Below are 18,539 nucleotides of genomic sequence, written 5' to 3'. Positions count from 1 at the left end.
ATGAAGCAGAAAATTGTGAGGTTAAAAACATGAACTGATTATTGTTTACGCTTATGATTTTTCTTTGTTAAATTGTCGTTTAGATTTTTATAGCCTTTATGTTTATTTAAGTATTTATACTACATAGTCTATACCTTTTTTTGAATAATTAAAAAATATAGATAGTATATAAATAAATATCATGGGTGGCTCAACAGTAAACTTGAGGGCTCATGAATACGTTATGTGTTAAAGGTACAATTTTCCCACATTATCTAAAGGTAGTGATAACGTCAGCTTTGGCACAGAGTTTGTATATCAAAGTTAGTGACGATTAACAGGTGTTTATTAAATAAAGAAATGTACCGTATTAAGAAAGATAAAATTCGTGGTAGTAAGATAAAACATGCATAAGACCTGTTTATCAAGAAGTAATACACTTTCTATTTTAATAATTTGTATTATTGAGTTATACCTGAACTATAATAATACAAGATATGCATTTTATAAACATACTTTTAGTATTTTTATATTATTTTATAAAAGAACCATTTTAAGTTTTATTTGAAATCTGAAACATTTAAAGTGCGGTAAGAGTTTAGTTCATACATGTATAATTTTTTTCATTGTTAAAGTTTATATAATTTATATTAAACTGAGTGTCGTTTATTGAGCTATAATTTTCACTAGAAGAAAAACAGGCTTGAAATTCAGGCTTATCCTCTGGATGATCCCAATACACTGTTCTTATTAAAATATAGCAGCGTCAGAAGAAAAACGTGATTGTTGTTTCGAAATGTTAAATCACATTATACAGTGAATCAAATTTTGAGCCTTGACGTAGGACTTGTTTGACTATTTAATTATGTCAATGATGTGTATGTTGGGTTTTGAAATATTGTCATTATTATAGGAGAACAAAAACAAGTTATTTTTAATTCTTTTTGTAGATTAACAAAGTATGTAAGTTTGAATTCTAAATTTCTAAATGTGTAATGAGTTGTAATTCAGTTTGTATCTAAACTGTATTTACAACTTCCCTGCTAAGCAAGTGTACTATACCGAAAAATAAGAAACACCCATCAACACATAACCATTATTAATGTACACGAGATACATAAACTTTTCGAGAAAAAAATAATTCTGCAAAATATTTTTTGTCACGCTGAATTACTCTTAACGTTATGTAGCTTTTGTTTGTGAATTTGATAAATAAATGCTGCTTTGATATAGCTTCAGTAATATTGTCATCTTTTATAAAATATCTAAAGATTTCACGATAATAACGATACATTCGTTTTATATAAATAATGTGTAAAATTATAACACATCAAAGAGATAAAATCACACTCAGTCTATATATACATATATAAATGTAATTGTTAATCTTTCTTTATGAGACACGAAATAGTCGGGTGGAGAAGGCAGTCCATTTGTAATCTATGGAGCGCGGGTTCGAATGCCCGTCGCGCAAATTTACATTATATGTCGTCAATGGTATCTTAGAACGTAAACAGGTGTTTTAAAGAGCTATTTAAACAATTAAAAAAGTATAATACTTTTGCATCGAACGTCTTTCTATGAATTGAATAATATATATGTGTTCTTTACTCAGAGATATGTCTTTTTTGTTTATTTATACTGTTTTATTTAGTATCAGTATCATACATTGTTTGAACAAAAACCTTTAGCATATATAATATGACCAAAAATGGACATATCACGCATTTTGGAATGTATATGTATGTGAACTGGGAAAAAGTATCTTGAACAAAATCCCTGAAATATGGCAGAGTAACTGTTAAGATTTTGTTGCATCTTGACCCTATTTTACTTACTAAAATTACCCAATCCACCATTTTTTTGCCAATACATGAGACTTATATAAAAGAGTTTTTTATTTAAATTCTCATGTAAATTGGTCAAAATACGGCCAAAAATTTGACTAATGCCTCAGAACCATGTATGTCTGCGACACTTGACCCACCTAAAATGATTGAAAACAGGCAAACCCAACTTTTCTTGTTTAAATGTGTGAGACAAGAACAAAGATGTACTTCAACATCTGATTATAGTTAAATGTGAATGGAGTTGGTTATAAATTGACTTTTTTAATATCACTAGTAAAACTTATTTACCTGCAATTACTCCAAAACACTAATAAGCAATAGGGTGAAGTATTTTTATTAAAATAATAAAACATTATTTAAAGAACCAGATTATTTACAATCAATAAACCATTTTTGTTTAACTTTACTAGGTTAAAGAAAAGAAATGGAAAATTTTACTCTGTTCAAAAGTTATTTTTTAGCTCGATGTTTTACTACACTGCATGAAATTAGAAATTTAGATTAAATCCAAATATATCTGTGCTCTATGAATTATTAACGCATGCGTAGTTTTACGTCATTGATGGAAAAATATTTGTGTAACTGTCTGTTGCATATCATAAATTGAAGTTCCACAAGAGAAAGAAAACAGCAGTTGTTAGTTGACGAATGCACGTGAGAATATTATGTAACTGTATAAGAGACAGCAAAGATACAATAAGAAAGAATTGGTTAAAGTATTTGAAATATTAAACAAGACGAAAACAAAAGGAAGGAAAAATGAAAATCACATTTGATGAAGAAAAAAGTAATGCATTCTATTTAATGACAGGAAAATGGGAACAAACTTATTTTGTGATACTGGTGAATGGAGGTTAAGACTGATAGACGATATATCTCCAGCACAACGTGGGTCCTACTTCCGCTATGACATCCAAAATCAAGGATAATTGCATGCCATATGCCTTGAAATCTTTTCAATTGGTGCAGTGTTTTTCATTGTTTTTTATGTTGTGGTTTGTTTATTGTTATAACAAACTATATACATATAAAATGAAGGAAGGCGTGTGAAAAGAAAAGACTAAAACATGCAGCAAACATACGATGGAATAAAAAAATCTAATTAGCGTGATTATAAGTACATCACAAATTAGAAATATATAATAGATTAGAAGAGAAACACTGGTTGTACTTATAAGTTTAAAGTAAAGTAAACAACACTGATGAACAAGAAAAGAAATTATGAAAACATAATGCTAGCAGAGCGTGGTTTCGATCCACGGACCTCTGGGTTATGGGCCCAGCACGCTTCCACTGCGCCACTCTGCTGTGAAATGTAGTTCTTACTGTAATGTCCATATGATCTTTAGATGTTATATCAGGATTTATATTACATTTGTATATTTAAATTATACATCGTCAACGGTATCTTAATGTGTAAACAGGTGTTTTGAAAAGCTATTTAAACGATGAAAAATAATATAATACTTTCGTATCAAACGTATTTCTATGAATTGAATAATACATATATATATATATATATCCTTTGCTCAGACATATGTGTCTTTCTTTTGGTTTTTTTAAGTATACTGCCTTTATTTAGTATCAGTTTATACATTATTTCAACAAAATGTGTTAGTAGTGGAACATTTAAAATAACCATCAAGTTTAAAATTTACGCTCAAATATTTTGTTCGTTCACAGAAAATGTGAAGTTAAATCCATTTAACTTTTGTTAGCAAATAATCAAACAAGTTGTACATATAGGCCACAAAACACGTTTTACCTACCAGAACAATTTGCTCAACACTGTAGAAAAACAAAATCACCTTTTCCCATCCAGCGCTTTTCTACTTGCGATAACATCAGTGTATTGTGATCGTATAAAGTACGTTGTAGTTGTCAAATCTGTTTATTTTTCAATTACTACAAGTCATGCTTAAATGTACAATATTCAGCTTTAAATATTTACGTTTTTTCCAAAAGAAACCCATGATTCTGTCACTAATAATAGCTGCATGTATAAAGTCGATTGATACTTTTACTTACGGCACAATGATACGAGTGTGGACTTGGTTTGTTTGTTTTGAATTTCACGCAAAGCTACATGAGGGCTATCTGCGTTGGTCATCCCAGTTTTGCAGTGTAAGACTAGAGGAAAGAGAACTAGTCATCACCACCCACCGCCAACTCTTGGGCTACTCTTTTACAATCGAATAGTGGGATTGAGTGTAACATTATAATGCCCCCACCGCTAAAAAGGCGACATGTTTGGTGTGGCGGTGATTTGAACCCGCAACCCTCAGATTACGAGTCGAGTGCCTTAACCATCTGGCCATGCCGGGCAGGAATGTGGACTTAAACACCTTAGCTACCGCGTTTCGTCACAATTGTGGGCAGACGACAGATATCCTTAATAAAACAACAATATTTGTACTTCATAAGTACCAAAATCCAGTCTTTTTTATAATTGACCTTATCTGTCATGTTTGACTTTATTCTGTATTGTTAAAAAGTTTTCTTTGGTTCGGTAAGTGACTACACTTTCTAGAAACTACTAGACTATATATCTGGAGTATAGCATACAGAGATAAAGATTGTTTTAAACCTTCAAATTACAAAAAGTATACTTCGTAGCGATAAACAATCAGACTAAGTTCAGTCACTTGGCTCTGTTTTTCTGTTTGAGCTCAAAGTAAGGTTACCTTCACTGTGTCAGTCACATAAATCCAAATCAAATTTTATAACCCTTGAGCTCACTGGTGAGCCACGCACGGTTGAATGAATAATTTAGGTAACTTAACATTCTGAAGATACTGGTAACAGCTCATTTATATACAACCCCCATTACTCTAAAGTATTCAATAAATTACATATTACATACTATGAATACTCTAGAAAACGAGGGTTATAATAAGACTTTGTTTGTTTGTTTTGGAATTTCGCACAAAGCTACTCGAGGGCTATCTGTGCTAGCCGTCCCTAATTTAGCAGTGTAAGACTAGAGGGAAGGCCGCTAGTCATCACCACCCACCGCCAACTCTTGGGCTACTCTTTTACCAACGAATAGAGAAATTGACCGTAACATTATACACCCCCACGGTTGGGAGGGCGAGCATGTTTAGCGCGACGCGGGCTCGAACCCGCGACCCTCGGATTACGCTTGGCCTTGCCAGGCCCAATATAATAAGACAAAACGGCAATTTAACAAAGAAAGAAACCATAACGTAAACAGTAATCAGCCCATGTTTATAACCTCATGATTTTCTTTTTATATATATTGGAAAACACACTTTATTTTCTACCTCTTTCACACTGATATCGAACGGTATCTTCTATATTACCTACCTTAGCCAGCCCTGGATTAACCATTAAGCAAAATAAGTACGTACTCAGGGAAACAAGAGACGGGGGGCACCGCTAATTTTTTCCCCTAAGTATCATGCTCTTAATTCTTTTTCTGACACACTAAGCTTAACTCGATTTTTTCCTTATCTGTTTGTGTTCAACTTTACACTGTGTTATTAAAAAAAATTTTCTTTGGCTCGGTGAGCGACTGAAGTTTTGAGAAACCAGTAAACTATGTGTCTGAAGTTAGAAGTCATTGATTTTCGAAAGATTACTGTGAAAAGCAGAACAAAATGTTAGTAAAACTTCAGATAAAAGATAATCGTATGCTTTCATCTCTGATCTAGAAGATAAAATATTTTTTCACTCATTCCTTCTGTTGTAATACTTTATAAGAAATTATAAACAGTGAAACTGTTTTCTTTTACCTTTTATTGCTACAGAAAAATAATAGTGTAATACCACAGAACCATAAGTGAAACAAAATTGTGACAGATGAGTACAAAGACGTGGCTAGTTTTATGTTTTTTTGAATTTCTGCCTTCTTTGGTATATTAGGGTTATTGTCTCTTTTGTTTTAGTTTTATTGGCTTTAGTATTTCATTATTTATGTGTGATTCGAAATAAAAATAGTTCTTCATTGAATGAAACGATTGTAAATTCATTATACGCTGCAAACGATACAACAAAATGGAAATCTTGACACCAGAAAGTATGATTTTCTTTTGAAAACGTGAAATGTTATACAAAGCACATACAAAAAGCAGCAGCAATGAATCCGGTTCTCTTTTGATTAAAACAGCTTTAGCAATTTTTTACATTTTTCAGACATTGTTATTTTTATTGATTTTAATCAAAATATTTTGTAAATAATTATTTTCTTTTTTTTGCACAAAGTGATGATTAATATGGTGACTTCATTAACACAGCTCAGCATAATGAAAGTATTTTTCATCCCAGTATCGCCACGAAATTTTCAAGTTTACAATAAATATAATTTAAAGTAAGCAGAAATGGAGTGAATTATAATGTAGAAAAAGATAAAAAAATGAAAGAATTGTTGTTGTTGTTTTGAATTAAGCACAAAGCTACACAATGGGCTATCTGTGCTCTGCTCACCACGAGTATCGAAACCCGGTTTTTAGCGTAGTAAGTCTGCAGACATACTGCTGAGCCGCTAAGGGGCCAAAAGAAAGGATTAGGGTAATATATATTAAAATGAGCTGTTGGATTAGACAGAACTACACCTTCTTGAATGCAGGAAATGAAGTTTAGAAATTTAGATATGGCGCTTGTTACTCTGAAAAAGTAATGCAACTTTATTGATGAACATTAAATATTAAAGAAAATACAAAACTATTAAAGGCATATCCAGTGGTATATTAAGTAACAAGAAAAATGCAAGGAACGTCTGTTTATTTTATGTTTAGCGTAAAACTTTGGGATGGGCTGTCTATGCTCTGTCCATCATGTGTATCGAAACCTAGTTTATAGCGTTGGATGTCTGCGGAGATACTGCTGTGCCACTTTGAGATAGCAAGAAACGACAAAAGGATTTGATAAAATGGAAAATATATATTAAAACTTAAGAAACAATCAATAAGAAATAACAAAAAAGTATTTTTGGAAGTATTTTCCAAAACGTTTTTTCTACAGAAAAAATACATTGGAAAAAGGAAATATGGCCAGATAGTTAAGGCACTCACCTCGTAGTTTGAGAGTCGCGGGTTTGAATTCCCGTCACACCAAACATGCTTGCTTTTTTATCTGTGGGGGTGATATAAGGTGACGGTCAACCCCACTATTCGTTAGTAAAAGAGTAGCCCAAGAGTTGGCGGTGTGTGGTTATGCCTAGCTACCTTCCATCTTGTCTTTCACGTAAAAATTAGGAACGGCTGGTGCAGATGGCCCTTCTGGAGCTGGAGTTCAAAAATAAATAATCAATTCTCTTTCTGTTTAATAATATGAATTATGAATATTTAATTTCTTCAGCCAAGTAACGAACGGTAATTAGTAAGCGCATTTATTTCGTGCTTCAATCTAAAACAGTGCCAGATTATAAGTCCGCTGTTGGAAAACCACAGCAAAAGTGTTTTTGTGAAACACCTGGTTATCCTAAGGAGCTGAATGAAAAGCTTTACCTTTGTGCAAACTTCTGGTCTGATACGATTCATTGGGCAGCACAAAGAAGTCAGTACGATGAGTTACACGACGCACATACATAGAATGAATTTTATTATATAAATATTATCTGTAGATCACGATAAGAGAATTTATTTTCTATGTAAACAAGTTGTACCAATAAAAAAAATCGCGTTTCTTATTTGCTTCATAACTTCAGAGCTCTGTTTGATGCATACAGTATTGTTCATTCTCGCCATAATAAGTAAAGGAAAAACCAAATAGTTGGTGGTTGGTGAAGATGATTAGCTACCTTCCCTCTAGTCCTACACTACTCAATTATGGACACATATAGAAAAATTCTCTTTTCCGAGTAATAGAGTTGTCATCCTTCTGCATTACTTTCTACAATATTTCTATGGTAACTGTAGAATTATAATGTCAGGTTCTATCTCTCTTAAAAAGAAATATTTATTTTGTGATACTTAATTTTTCTACTAACAAAGTCTGGTTACTCTAGCTAACAACAGTTTCATATTTTAATATATTACTATGTCGTAGGAAATGTGGTTTTAAGTTACATAAATAATTTCTTTTTCTTTTTTTATGTAAGTAAATCAAAATGTGTCAAGGAAAGTGAGTTTTGAAAATAGTTTATCATGAATGTTAAAATGAATATTTTTTAACACAATAGTGAGGTACTTTGCAATTGACCATCCTGGGTATCGAAATTCCAGCATATCCAAATACCCACTAAGAAAAAGCGAATGCAATAATATAGTTCTATGTTTTGTGATCTCGTGCCATAGTTTAGTGACGACTAACCTGTGTCAATTAACTTCAAAAACGTACCACATTCCACGGAGTCTTGGGTTTTACAACGTTAAAATCAGAGGTACGATTCCCCTCGGTTGTCTCAGCAGATAGCCCGATACTCAGATGAATATTATTCTTTAAAACATGACTTTAGTCAGTGAAACTAACTTAAAAATCAAAACATGCCCAGTATATGTAGTGTACTGATGTTATCAAAAGTAGAGCAGCGTTAGAATTAAAAACGTATTTACTTTGAACTTTTAAACTACATTTTCTCGTGAAAAGAGTTTTGAGCCTCTTAGGAAGGGGTAAGACTTGTTTAATCTTTTAATGACGTTGAAGATACGCAAAAGTATGTTCAACCTTCGACTATTGCTAATTATATAAAGGAACAAATAATTTTCTTTTGTGTGTGTAAACTAACAAAGTATTTGAATTCAAAACATGTAATTTTCAGCTTATTAGTATTCCACATTGTAGCTAAATTGATATATAACTTTCATACTAAATACAAGATTCATATAGAAAACAACATCAACCAACGACGAACACATAACCATCGTTACTGTATACGAGCTTGGAAAACTTTTCGTCATAAATGATGATATGTTATCCAACTCATAAATTGAATTTTGGAGAATAACTATTGTATTTTTCTTTCCTGTTAAAATAACTAAAAAATATTCTTTTCTAGGCTTAACGTCATGGAGCTTACGTATATAAAACTGATAGTAGGTGTGACGTTGATACAATTTTCAATAATATTGTTATTTATTATACAATATTTGAAAATACGATTAAAACGTTTATTTATTAACCTTCGTAAGCTTTATTATTAAGACTGTACAATAATATCAGAAAGGCGCAATAAAAGTGTGCTGGGCTAATAACCCCAAAATTCGTGAATCGAAACCACACAACGCCAATAATTTCACGAATTTTCTTTATCTACTAGAGTCCCGCATTCATTTTACGAAATCTGGTTTAAACTACTAATGTTGTTACCGGTTATGTGTTTATTAATTATTAATGCACAGCTTCAATATAGTAACTGCACGTTCTTCACATACCCCTATACAAATTATGAAAATTATATACTTATTAGTGTTACCTACGAAGAAAACAGATTTGAGTTGAGTATTTTAATTACTCGTGATTCAGTACAACAAAAACGAAAAAAAAAAAAACATGTTTGGCAGTAAGATAATAGTTTTCGTATGAATCAAAATTAGCGTTTCTTATCATCAACCAAGTGAGAGTTCTGGAACTATTCTCTATACTTTTAAATAATCAAGATATTTGATTAAATCTTATGTTTATGTAGTTTTATTAAGTATTTATATGTAATGAGGTTAGAACTAATGTTTGTGAAAAATCTAGTACGTGATTGTGATATGGTTGAATCTTGAAAGAACAAAAAAGTTCAGTCTGTGTGTCTGGAAGATCGGCTAGTAAAACTAATAGCTGGATCTAGACATATTTCTGACAAGCTACGACAGCTTTATTCCATTTCTTTGTTGTTATTTCTGAGAATCATGATTTTAATAGCATTAGAGACAAGGAGTAACAACCTACTTTTTCAAAGATGTTTTAGGTTTTGTTTTGCTAGAAGTTTGACCATGTTCACGAATAATTTGTAGATATTTTCACAACAAAAAACTTTTTTCCAGTTTACTTCTGAACTAACCACAGAACTTATGATAATAACACTAAAAGAGATTAAATCGAAGGCTCAGTTCATTATAAATTGAAATAACGTAAACAGAAATAGAATGAAATATATTAGGATTCTATGGTTTGTTTTGAATTTCGCGCAATGCTACAAGAGGGCTATCTGCAATATCCGTCCCTATTTTAGCAGTGTAAAACTAGAGGGAATGAAACAAGTCATCACCACCTACTGCCAACTATTGGACTACTCCTTTACAAAGAATAGTGGGATTGACCGTCACTTTACATTACCCCCACTGCTAAAAAGGGCGATCATGTTTGGTGCAATAAATATTCGAACTCTGGACCCTAAGATTACAAGTCGGGTGTCTAAATCACCTTGTCAAGTCTCTGTGAATTCTAGGTTAAATGGTTGAGTATCGATATGGCATGTGTAGTAGAAAAGGGAGGAAACATTTAAAAATAATTCAGGCTAAATATTTTAGCATTGACTTTTGGATTAGGCAGATCTGCACCTTGTTATAGGCAGCAAAAGAAGGTTTGAAGGATAGATGTAGCAGTTAGAAACATGAGATAATTACGAGACTATATAGAAAAAGACATTAAAGAATTTAAGGGATGAATGCAGTATGTCTCCATCACGAATTCCATCATGGCCTACCTATCACCATGAAAATAATGAAAAACACAAAAAAATATCGACAATTGTCTATATCACTGTTTGTTACGTGCAAGGAGATATATTTTACTAAATACCATCTACATTACTAGAGGTAGAGACCAATTGTTCTTTTCTTCCTAAAATTGAGCAAAAAAGAGAAAAATATCAAAGCTGTCCATATCTCTGTTTAAAACGTTTAAAAAGGTATATTTGTACCAAATCTCTGGTAACTTGACCAAAATATGAATACTGTGTCGTAGTTGTAAAGAACAACAACCTTTGGCTTCTCAATCACCCATTTATTACTGAAAACGAGCAAGTCCAAATTTATAGGGTGCCAGTTTAGAGAAGCTGTAGAAAAGTACCTCTTTGCCGCCTTGCATGTAAGTTGGTCTGAACGGGGCTGAATGATACACTAAATCTCCCATGAGTTTATTTTAACTTTCTGGCTTTCATAATATGACCAAAAATGTGCATATAATCCGATTTGAATTTCTAACAATTGTCAGGTTCACCATTTTTGTTTGTCAATGCACGAAACTTATATGAAAGAGTTTTTTATTTATATTCTCATGTAAATTGGTTAAAATACGGCCGAGTAATGACTAATGCGACAGAACCATGTACACCCAACTTTTCTGATTTATATGTGTTGGGCGCATGAACATTTAATATTTCTGCCAGATTTCATATTGATTAAGGCAAATATGACTACATAGAGAGCCAAATCTAGATTTTCGGGTGGTTTGACTTATTTTAAAATCTGTATTAAAAACTTGAATTAAAAAATATAAAACTGTATGATTAATTTAGGCCATGATATGATTATACCAAGTTTCGCTTTATCCACTGAAAACTGAAGGAATGGCAATTGATAGAGAAGTGTTTGGAAAAAAAAAAGAAAGAAGAAGAAGAAATAAAAGAAAAAGAAATAATGAATGTGAAAATAATAAAAATAAAATTAAATGAAATTTTATTGGAAAGGTTAAGACAGAAGAGACGAGTATATACAGGAGAGATACAAAGGGAAAAATAATTTAAAATTATTATTATTATAAATTCATTAAAGAATAGAAAGACAAAAGAAATATATCAAACATTACTATCAACATTCATAAAAAATACCTCAAAACAGAGTCAAAGATAATGACAAAGATATAGCTCATCTGAAACGTCTTATAAAAGTTAAAAGTAGAACATGATTTCAAAATAGTTGATCAAGCGACCTATTGAATATTACCAAAAACTTAGTTATCTGTAATTACACCAAAATTATAGTGAAGCACACAAATTAAAGCACTGAAGTATTTCATTCAAATCATCCAAATTTATTTAAACAACCATATTATCTACAATCCATAGACTAAGACTGTTAAAATCGTTATTTCATTAAAGGAATCAAATACTAAACTTACTCTATACAAATTGTGTTATTTATCTTTATTGTTGTTTTATCACATTACATGGAATTAAAATTCAAATTAAATCCAGTTATATCTGCGTTATATTAATCGTTAACACAAGCATGGTTTTACATCATTGATACACAGATATTTAAATAAGGTATAAGATATTTGTGTAGCTGTGTGTTAGGTTATTGTGTACAGTGACACAAAAACAAAACGTACTTCAACATCTAAATATTTTAATGTGAATTGAGTTGGTTATAAACTGACCTTTTAATATTACTAATAAAACTTATTTACCTGCAATTACTCCAAAACACTAATTAATAGGGTGAAGTATTTTTATTAAAATAATAAAACATTATTTAACGAATCAGATTATTAACAATCAACAGACCATTTTTGTTTAGCTTTACACGGTTGAGAAAATAAGTATAAAAATTTACTCTATTCAATAGCTATTCTCTATCTCAATGTTTCATTACACTACATAAAATTTAAAATTTAAATTAAATCAAAGTATGGTCTATGGTTTGTTAACGCAGGCGTACTTTAACGTTACTAAGAGAATATATGTATAAAGACATTGGGGCGTAGCCAAGGGGTTAGGGTTAACCCTCCCATGGACCCAAACCTTTTAGACAAGTTCAGTTGCCACCTGTGAAGTTTCATAAACATCCGTGATTGCATGACAGATAATTTCACACACAACAAATGTTCAAATGCAAATATCTGTTTGAACACTTTTAATACAGCAAGTTTTGTCAGAACTAGAGAAATACAATCGAATATCTATGAAAGGCTCAAACGCCTGTTCGTTCTTGCAAGGACATCTACTACACAGTTTGGTTCAAATTTAATATCACGATGAATGTACAATGAGGCCAGGCCATTCAATCGATCTTCAGTGGTGGTATTTCTCAAATACCTTTTGAGTCTTCTGAGAGTTGAAAACGACCGTTCCACTGGTCTCGTTGACACAGGCAGCGTGGCAAATACTTTCAACAGTCCAGAAATGACAAGGAACATTTATGCATTGTACATTGCATATGCATGCATGACATTGTTTGGTCTGTTGTTCATAAGTGATTTGTACAAAACCCTAAGTTCACCTACTGCAACTAGTTAAATGCTGTCAATGTGAGCCATGTATATATTGACCAACTCTTCAATTTGGTCACATTGTTGTGCTGTAGGTTCTGACCGTTCTGTGGTAGATCCTGATGGTAGTAGACGCATGAAGTTTGTAAGGAGAGTTTTGTGACTGGACAGACGGTCACATATATGTGAAAGAAAGTGATCAACAAATGGTACCAGTACAACAATACGAAAGTACTCATCAGGGCTAGTGGTTTGTGGGTTAGCACGTTTTAGCCTGCCTTGGCATTATGATGTCAATTTGAAGCTCCCTACACACAGTTTGAGCCTCACAGAAAATGTTGTTAAATTCATTCACAGTATTATTTCTGAGTGAACGGATTAAATCTTTCACTATTTCTGTATGATGCATTGCAACACCTAAATCAATGTTCTATTGCTGCAGTAAGTTGCACAGAGGTAAACTGAAGGAAAGCAATTTAGCAATGGTAAGTAAATTGATGATGAATTCTGGCTGTGTTATAGAACACAACAATTCATTGGCTTGCGTGGCAGAATCTCTGTCTTGACAACCTGATATGGTCTCAAGGGTGTCTGCAACTGCATGGATTAATTCTAGAAAGACAATGACTGAGTCCTGCCTCTCAACCCACCGGGTAGAGCTGAGACCTTTCAAACTTTTTTTTCCGATTCAGGTGCTTTATTCTCCACTGAAAGAGCCAAAACGTGCTTTCGTTTGGGTGTATTGAGAAAGTTTTCAGTGCTAGAAATTACTCTTATGCAATTTCCCCCAGGACCTTCTTTACAAGCATCAGAAATTGCCAAGTTTAGGGAATGGGCACTGCAGTGTACATAGGGTGCAAGTGTGAAGTTATCAGTTATGTGTCTCTGGTTCCTTTGTTTTGAATTTCGCGCAAAGCTACTCGAGGACTATCTGTGCTAGCCGTTCCTAATTTAGCAATGTATGACTAGAGGAAAGCAGCTAGTCATCACCACCCACCGCCAACTCTTGGGGTACTCTTTTATCAACGAATAGAGGGATTGACAGTCACATTATAACGCCCCACGGCTGAAAGGGCGAGCATGTTTGGTGCCACCGGTATTCGAACCCGCGATACTCGGATTACAGTCGAACGCCTTAACACGCTCGGCCATGCCGGGCCGTGTCTCTGGTCACCATTGAATTTCCCACTCATAGAGGCATCACTGTCGTACCCTTGTCCTCGAAGGTAAGCCATGTCAATACCATATTTTGTCAGACTTGTTATTATGACATCAGCCAGGTTTCTGCCTGTCACATCATAAACAGGTATAAATTGCAAAAAAATCTTCTCTCGTTGCAAGAAAGTTATCATTGGCATGCAAATATCTAACAATCAGCGAAAACTGTTGAATGCCTGAAATATCTGTTGTTTCATCAGCTAATATTGAGAAACACTTTGCAGCATTAACCCTGTTGACCAAAGCCTCAAGAACATGAGTATTACAGGCATTGATGATTTCATTTTGAATTTGAGGACTAGGTTAGTGCCATGGTGCTGCTAGCCGTCCACGGTGCATCCGCTGTTTATTTTTTGAAGTTATTTCTTGAAATCAGGAAATCTGAACATACACTGTTCGTGTTATTTGAATACAGATTGTAGACACTATACATATATTTTGCACTCTCCTGAGTGACTCATATTTTATATGTTGATGACAGGACTCTAGGCCTACTTTGCTGGGCCTGATAATTTTAAGTTATATATTATATATATAGGCCTATATATTTATTTATGATTTAAAAAAATAAGAAAAACACCTCAGTGTGCCATTCTGAAATGTACCAAAAAGGTGGTCGCAGAATGCATAATTCAGGCTTTTTTTTATGTTTTTTATTTAAAATTTCCGGGAGATTCCTTGCCACGGAACACATCAAGGACACAGACTAAACCCCAATGGCCATTTCTGGCTACGCCCCTGAGAAGACATAAAAATATTTATGTATTCTGTTATATATAGTAAATTAAAATCACACAAGAAAAAGAAAACATAAGTTGTAGGCGAAAAAAAAATAGCTAAAATTCAGTATTGACGACAAGAAATGATCAAAATCCAGAAAACTATCTAGCAGAACGTAATTTCTGTCCACAGAGTTATGAGTGATTCACCCTTCAACTGCATCACTCTGCTAAACATATTACATTGTTTATACCAGAGTGTTTTAGATCATAAAATATTGGAATATTCGACACACATTTCCATACATCTACAGTCCATACAATAAGTGTGGGTAAAACAGTAAAATATATTAGATATCTGATTACTAAAAAAAAATAAAATGGTGTAATACAATACTATTGTTTCAAAGATATTTTTTGTAAAACTTCATAATAACAGGTGACATCGTTTTTAACACATATCACTATGTTAAATTCCTTTAACATTTTTCGTCATAAACAGTAGCTATGAACTTCTATTCACTAAATCAACAGATTAAAATTAAAATTCTTTCTTTTTAATATTGTACCGTAACATACTGTGGACTATTTCACATTTTTATTCTTACAAATGCCTTATAAGTCCTCTGGGCGTTAACTACAACTGCGGTTAATACGTGAGTAGTTATTTATTAAATTACTTTTAAATAGCGCTTTATTTTTGTTTATTTAGTCCTTTAGCGACTGTGCTCAGTAAGTGTCATCGACGTTTATATAAATTTTGTTTCTCAAATACACTGAAATCCTTCCATATAATTTTCGTAACATGAGTATTTCCCCCGAAACTTTATCTATGGAATGAAAACAAATCTAAGGCTTAAAGAGTAGGTTTACAAATACATAACTCATCTAGATGTAAATAATTAAGTTATTGTATTTTTCGTAAGTACTTTAATAGGAATGTAAAATTTACTTCTCACAAAATCACAGAAGTGTATGCAATATATTAAAAAAGTTCCTTAAGAAATGCTTTTACCCTTGAGTAGCTGGCCCCCCAGAAACTGAGCGGTATGTCTGCGGACTCACAACGCTAAAAACTGGGTTTCGATACCGGTGGTGGGCAAAGCACAGATAGCCCATTCTGTAGCTTTGTGCTTAATTTAAAACAACAACAACAACTTTATTAACTTAAAGAGTCTGGAAAATGTACATAGAACCTAATAACGTTAAACGAAAACATCTTTTGACAAAGTAGCTTAATGATTAGGGGTCTCTAACAGAGAGAAAACATAAGAGGTTAAAGCTACTTAAATGAAATTTTCTCATGTTTAACTGCGTTAAAGTAGTGAACACCATAAGCGGTCATATTCACGAGAGTAATTTCTAAAAAAAGCATATTTCTACGGATAGGTGACATACTGAACAAAAAGCATTATCATATCATTTCTAATTCCTTCCAAAAATTATAGGTAGCGTTGCACAGACTTGTTATGACGTTGAGAGAAAAGAGAATCTTAAATGAAAATCAATGCTGGAAAGATCCAAGAACTTTAAATAAACATTCATAACTTACATTCTATTATCTCTATAGTCAGCACCGTAAGAGAGAACGTTTCATAGAGTTGTGGAATTGTACCACGAGCCCTAGACAAGTTCTTAATATCTTGTTACGTCGAAACACTGTAGAAATAGGTATATTTTAGTCACAAACGATATTTGCTTCTTAAAACTCACTGAACTTCTTGTTTAAAAACATTCTACAAACTCTTATTTGACATTTCGCTTGGCATTCTTAGACCTTGCAAGTATAAAAGTAATTCAGAAGCGGTCCCTTTAGATGTGAGCTTATATAATGATCTGAAATGTTTCTATTGAGATTCTGCCAGAAAAAGAAATTTTTTACTGTTGCTTTATGATTCAAAATGGCTTACACTATTGACGAATCTACAGAAACGATGCTAGGTTATTGTGTACGTGTGAGACAAGACTTACAAGACAAGTATACTTGGTTGTAAAGTGAGGCGTTATAATGTGACGATCAATCCCGCTATTCGTTTATAAAAGAGTAGCCGAAGACTTGGCGGTGGGTGGTGATGGCTAACTGCATTCCTTCTAGAAAAAAAAGTTATCTATTCTATTTGCTGATAGGAAACTGGGAGCAAACTTATTATGTGAAACTGGCGAATGGATGTTAAGACTGATTGACGATGTATCCCCAGCACAACGTAGGTCCTACTTTCGCTAACATCTCCAAATCCCTCCATATAACCTGGGATCATTTCAACTGGTGCAATGTATTTTCATTTCTTCATGTTCGAATATATTTTACGTTATAACAAACTATATACACATGAAATGAAGGAAGGCATGTGAAAAGAAAAGACTAAAACACGCAACAAACTAACGATGGAATACAAAAACCTAATTAGTGTAAGTACATCAAAATTATTAATATATAATAGATAACAAAAGAAAATCCTAGCAGTACTCATTAGTTTGAAATAAATTAAATGACATTGATCACCGAGAAATGAAGTTATGAAAACGTAATGTTAGCAGAGCGTGGTTTCGATCCACGGACCTCTGGGTTATGGGCCCAGCACGCTTCCACTGCGCCACTCTGCTATGAAATTAACATCTCACAGTAATATTTATATGACATTTAGGTGCTACTATTCCTCATTGTTATCAAATTTACATATTCAAACTTTACTTCGTCAACCCCATCTTTGTATGTAAACACGTATTTTGAAAAGCTGTTTAAACAATGAAAAATGATATAATACTTTCGCATCGAACGTATTTCTATGAATTGAATAATATATATATATTCCCTTTGCTCTGACATATATGTCTTTCCTTTGTGTTTTTTCTTTAAGTATACTGTTTTTATTTTGTAATCGTATTATACACTGTTTGAACAAAATGTGTTAGTAGTGGAACATTTAAAGTAACCATTAATTTTAAAATTTACGTTCAAATATTTTGTTTATTCACAGAAAACGTGTGGTGAAATCCATTTAACTTCCGTTAGTAAATAACGTAACAAGTTGAACATATAAAACACGTTTTACGAGAAGATTTGCTCAACACTATAGGAAAAAAATAACCTTTTCCTTCCGGCGCTGTTCTACCTGCTATAACATCAGTATATTGTGATCGTATATAGTACATTGTAATTGTTAAATCTGTTTATTTTTAAATAACCACAAGTAGACTTATACACCTTAGCTACCGCGTTTCGTTACCATTGTGGGTAGACGACAGATATTCTTCAGTAAAAACAACAATACTTTTGCTTCATAAGCATCAAATATTAATAATTATCCAAAGTGTTTCAAGTCTTTTGTTTAAACCCTGAGGAATTCGTAAAAGAAAATAATGTATTAATGATTTGTTAGGGTCAACGATAGTTTTGCGTATTGAATACATACATAAATATATTTTTATATACTATTAGCTATTTCGAATATATGTTTCATTTCGTACCTTTCTACAGTGTTTCTGTCAGTTGAAGTGTAATACAGCATTACAAATTTAAGTTCAAAACTCAAGTTGTTTGATTATTATCAACAAAAGTAACTTTTCAGATTTTTGCTTCTGATAAAAAAAGTTACTGTTTCTTTAGCTCCACATATTAAATCTCAGTAAAATATGTGATTTTAATATAATAAAGACATGGTTAGTCGTC

General features: G+C 32.6%; 2 non-coding genes across 2 annotated transcripts; both read right to left on the bottom strand.

Annotated features, from left to right (window-relative positions):
• Window positions 1-3,065: 3,065 nt before the first annotated feature.
• TRNAM-CAU (transfer RNA methionine (anticodon CAU)) lies at window positions 3,066-3,137 on the bottom strand. The gene has a single exon. It is a non-coding gene; the product is annotated as a tRNA-Met (tRNA).
• A 14,264-nt stretch (window positions 3,138-17,401) lies between these two features.
• On the bottom strand, window positions 17,402-17,473 carry TRNAM-CAU (transfer RNA methionine (anticodon CAU)). The gene has a single exon. It is a non-coding gene; the product is annotated as a tRNA-Met (tRNA).
• Window positions 17,474-18,539: the final 1,066 nt, after the last annotated feature.

This window comes from Tachypleus tridentatus, chromosome 1 (genome assembly GCF_004210375.1).
Source record: "Tachypleus tridentatus isolate NWPU-2018 chromosome 1, ASM421037v1, whole genome shotgun sequence".
Lineage (NCBI taxonomy): Eukaryota > Metazoa > Arthropoda > Merostomata > Xiphosura > Limulidae > Tachypleus > Tachypleus tridentatus.
Note: the sequence above shows the minus strand (reverse complement) of the source record. Positions and strands in the feature narration are given on the sequence as shown.